Here is a 5,274-nt window from a genome sequence, read left to right on the forward strand (position 1 = left end):
TTTTTTTTTTTTTTTTTTTTTTTTTTTTTTTTTTTAGTGCTGTTAGGGTATTAGTGCTACCAGAGTGCTTTTGCCCCCCACTTCTTCCTTCTCTACTTTTCCTTCAAAAAGTTTTGACCATAGCAGTCGTATACATGTTAGATCCTACAAAACTAGCTGTGCCTTCCTAAATGAAGAATCAGTTTGAAGGAATTGTTCTGGGAACTCCCTTCAAAGTTTCTTTCCTCATCATTTCACAGACATAAAGGGCTTATATACATTTTAGCATCACTGAAAGATTTCTCAATTTGCAAAATGGGAAGCACGTTTTTATTAAAATCTTAAGACTAAAAAATATTGGACGTGAGTTCTTGTTTGTGCTTTTCCCAGAATCTTACTTCTGTTCCAGAAGTGTAGTGCATGATCAACATTCACTACACTTATTTATTTACAAGCTTCTTCAGTATGCCATTTTGGAAGAGAAAAATTCAAATAGCACAAAGTTCATATTCTTTAGAAAACATTTATGTAATGAGTTCAGAGTGATTTCTATACTAAAAGTTGCATAATTTTCTACCTTCTTCCCCATGTTTATAGAACAACAACAACAAAAAAGGAGTTGAGGTGTCAAATACAACACTGATACTGCTGCAGTAAAACCTTGCAAAACTGGCTGCAGTTACTCCAACTGATACACACAGATTAAATTAAATCCAGCTTTTCCATATGTATTACATTTGTAGATTCCTCAACTTGTGTATTAAACAGAAATAATAAGCTCATAAAGATCTATGTTTCAATGTTTTATTTAAATTGTTCACTGTGTTTTCAAATACTAAATAAAATTTATGCTCATTAGTCATTTTTAAAATGTGAATCTCAGACAGAGGGCTTAATGTGCACATTCATCAGGTTTTCGTTTTCCAAACAGAACTTTACCTGGGAACATATATTGCTTTTAATCCTTGTTAGAGCTGTAGGTAGAAAGGTTCTCTTTTCTAAACTCATGATTGAAATTATATGGAAATGGTTTGAGACTTTGATGCCCTTGAGCTATAAATCCTACTGTGAAATAACTTCAGAGCTAAATGTGCCCTACTCAGCTCTCTGCCTACTGATTCTTGTTACTATGTTATTGCATTTCCTAGCAAATAGTGTTTCATTGTAAAATGCACATTACCTAGTCCTTTTAAATTCGATTTGGTTGTAATTTCCATGTACTTTACTCACCTGAAAATCCACAGTGCGGTTCCTCCCCAGAGCAGCAGTAAACATGTTCTATATGGCCAGACTCTAGCTGGAGACCCTCCAAAAGTGTAGGTCACTTCTGGCCTGGTTGTTGAGATTTCTTTTTTTTTTTTTTTTTTTTTTTTTTTTTTTTTTTAAATTGTCTCTCTGTAACCTTCACTGCCTTTTCCAAACTTGTATACTTTGTAAATACTTTTATAAGAGGTTGTGCTATGCTGTTCCAGTGCTGCTTGTACATACCAACTCAAGGCTGGTGGTGTTTTTGAATCATGAGGAATATTGCAGAAGCTTGGGAATGTATGGTAATAAATAAAATATTTTTTCCTTGTTGGTGGGAAATATTTTTTCCTTGTTGGTTCTCAGTGTGTTTGACATCATGTCAGTAGTCCCCAGCTTGCATGATCATAAGTACCTCCAGTGGAACTTGAGGCATCTTCAAAGGTACGATTATTAAAGTAATGTAAAGCCCCTTTGTTTTTGGTATCAGAGATTATATAAAAAAAACATGAATGGGAATTTAAATTGTTAAATGCATACTAATGCATGAATTTTTAAACGTTTTAGTTTTGCTAACAAGTTCAATTATAGTGCTGGATAAAATCTTATGATTTATTGTGGTTATGTGGAACTTTATTTAATCACTGAGCTGAATTTTCTAAGAGGAATTTAATGATTCTTTGGAAAAATACGCAATGTTAACTGTCACTTTAAAAACTTGATACCTTTGATGTGTTTAGCATCTAAGTAGTGCTTATTAAGAAGGTCAAAGTGGTGCTGGACTTTGGTGTGATTCTTGAATTCTTGAACTTTGGAAAAACATATATATATGCATGTGTAAACATATACATATATTATATAAATACAGTCTATTATAGCCTTTGACTTGACTGAGTTTGTTAGCTCTTAAGTTGCGGGGAACATTGTTGTGAAGTGTATTTATAAGGCTTCTGGAGTTTGAGTGAGGTTGTCAGTGTGAGAATGGAAATGGGCACTGCACCACTAATTTACTTCAGTCCCGAAAGAGACTCTAGTGGCTCTGTATTGATAGTGACTAATGATAGTGTCTTCAAAATGCATGCTGATTACTGCAGACAACAAATAGGGAGTCATGTCTGAATGCTCTGATGCCCTATTCATTTTCTGCTGCAGCCTCTAGAAGAAAATTGCATGCTCTGTAAAGAATGTAACAGTGCCACTGGGAGCACTACAATGTGTGGGCAAAATGGAGTTGAAGTGTCTTCAAGAACTGAGACAGCACTGCTCCTGTTAGCCTAAAAGATGGCAAAATGATAGTACAAATGGGAGAGAAGCAGTCTGAACAGAAGTGTTGATCCTCAGTTGTTTCATAACCTTATCTGCAAAAGCTTAGCAGTATACGGTTGTTACGAAAACAAACTTAACATTACTACAGAAAAAATGCAGAAGAGACCTCTCTGAGCCAGGAACTACTATAAGTTTAGGTTCTACCACAGGATGCAACTGTTCAGGGATTCCCCATTCCTGAAGGTTAAAAAAAAAAAAAAAAAGAAAATATTAAAATGAAGAAGCTTAAAGAGAATACTTTGAACTTCCTCTGCCTGAAGTGGATGGGGGATATGTAAGGAACATAACATCAATGAGAGGATATGATTTGCAACCCTCCCTAACTGAACATTCTTTGAAGCAATACCTCTGGGAATTTAATGTTTCAGACTCTTAAAGTCTGTGTGTCTTCCCCACATTATTAGCTAGATGACTGCAGAAATAAATGGCAATATGGACTACTAAAATTGGAATAGGTTTCTTGTGATTCATTAATGCTGTCATAACTCAAGTACATGGAATAAGTGTTTTCCTGCAGTGGGTCAGGGTAATTGGATCTTCCCATGAGATGCAGATGTTTTGATGCCAGGATGCTAACCCAGAGAATTTAGGTGCCTGACACTAAAATGTGTTCAGGATTATGCATCAGAGGAGAGACAGTTCTGATGACTGGGAATGTGTTCCTAAACACCCTGTGTTTAGTGAGATCTTGGACACCTGACAGATTTATTACCTCCCTGTACCAGATAACATCTGAAGATATGGTATCTGTAGAAGCTACAGTCTATGTGGAAACCAATATCACACAAGAATGAAGAGAACTGATATTTACTTGCTTGATGCAACATTAATAGATTGATCTGCCTTTCTAATCCTAATGGGTTTTGGGCTGGTTGACCATGTAGCAACCTTTATTCACATACCAGCTCTGCCTCAGCAGATAACATCTGTAAAGAAATGAGCCAATAGCAAAATTATAGAGAGAAAAAACAGTTCTGCCCCTCCTAACCCCTCCACTTCCATCCCTGAACTGACTATAGAATACAGAAATCAGTGTAGAAATGAGGTATCTGTTTTTCAAGTCCGTGTTGTCTTGTTATCTCTGGTATGAATTGTCTTTTAATTCTTTCTATATGAATTACTAGACTGTGCTGAGAAGAAGTCTGTAAAATAATCCAGTAGCTATCAGTTTTTTCTGGGCTAGGGGCAATGGCTAGCTTAGTTACTTGGGCTAATAGATACATCAAAAATACAGTAAAATCAGTTTATTTTCATGCCCTAGACTATTTAGAAAGAATCTGGATTCATCATGTTTTAGCATGGAGTCTCAGATCTGGGGCTAGGTTGCACAGGAGAACAATCTGTTTCAATGTTTTTCAGACTCATGGTAGAACAGCAGCAATACCATAGAAGGTCTGCGAATTCATCCTTTGGGCCTGTACTTCATTCTTAGCTCTTAACTTCAACATGCTTTACAAAGGTGTTTTTTTTCCAAGGGTTACTGTGCTAGGTGAAGGCTAAAAGGCAGCCCTAGTTTTAAGTTGTTCATTGGCAGTGAGACACTGGATGTGTGAGAAGGATGTGTTGCCAAACACTTCAATTTATGTACAAAGTATTATAATAAATTAATACCTTAGTGCTTTTTTTTTTTGGCTTCAAATAAAATTTTGATGCATTCATAGCACATCTGAGGGATTCAAGGCTTTTATGAGGCAAGCAGAAATCAGTATTTCTGATAGGGTTTCATGAACAGGCACCATAACATTGCAGAACAGTCCACTTCAGTGTTTCTAAGTATGGATTTAGCACTGTTTCACTGGGTTTACTTCCAGGCATCTCCCTGATGTGTTTCCAAACAGTTCTCCCTGAGGACCACTGGGACACAACCAGCATGGCCTGCTCCAGAGTCTATTGGTACAGATAGGAGTCTCTTGGCACTGAAGAGTTGGAGTCATTTTGGTGGGAGTTTTCACATTCTTATAGGAAAAACCTGTAGCAAAGATGTGCACAATGCACAAAACTGTATGTATTCTTTCAGTCCATTAAACTGTATTATCAGGAGCTTTCTTTTTTTGTTGGTGTAACTGAAATACATGCTGTTCCTGACCAGTAAAAAGGCATACAGCAGTGGCGATCTGCTCAGAATGTGATCCTCAAAAGTGGATGGTTCGTGATACAATGGTTAGTGAAGCAATTTTCCTCCAAACAGTTAATTCAATGAGGTGGAGAGTGAGTGCAGAAACTTACTGAATGTGCACAAGTTAAATTTTCAGGGGTAGTGTGCATCATGTGGAGGACTGGACAGCAGGAACAGGATCATCAAGACTGTCTCTTGCAGGGGGTAGCGAGTGTCTTTTGAGAGAGGATTACCATTCAGAAAGGCCCTAGCTGCCACTTTTTTCTCTCCTTCACCTTCCTTTGCTTGCTTAACCTGAGAAAGCTGATGGTGATAAAAACGTAACCATTCAAATTTAACCCAAAATGTAACCCAAAGAGGCAATGAGAACATTTACAGAGTATTAATCTGCTGGACTCCTCAGAACCTGACAGACTGTGGTAAGACTACAGGGAAAAGTAGTATCTTGAGGGCTGGGCTGGGAGGTAGGGTATGGGTAAAATTATTGTGTGCTTTGTGGCTGGCAGCTGGAGATTATTTAGTTTTCTCCAAATTATTCCCATGTTTTCAATTTTCTCACTACTCTAATTTGGCTCTGTTTGTAAGACACTGGTATTTAACTATTTGTG

The sequence above is a fragment of the Oxyura jamaicensis genome, chromosome Z (assembly GCF_011077185.1).
Source record: "Oxyura jamaicensis isolate SHBP4307 breed ruddy duck chromosome Z, BPBGC_Ojam_1.0, whole genome shotgun sequence".
In the NCBI taxonomy this organism is placed as follows: domain Eukaryota; kingdom Metazoa; phylum Chordata; class Aves; order Anseriformes; family Anatidae; genus Oxyura; species Oxyura jamaicensis.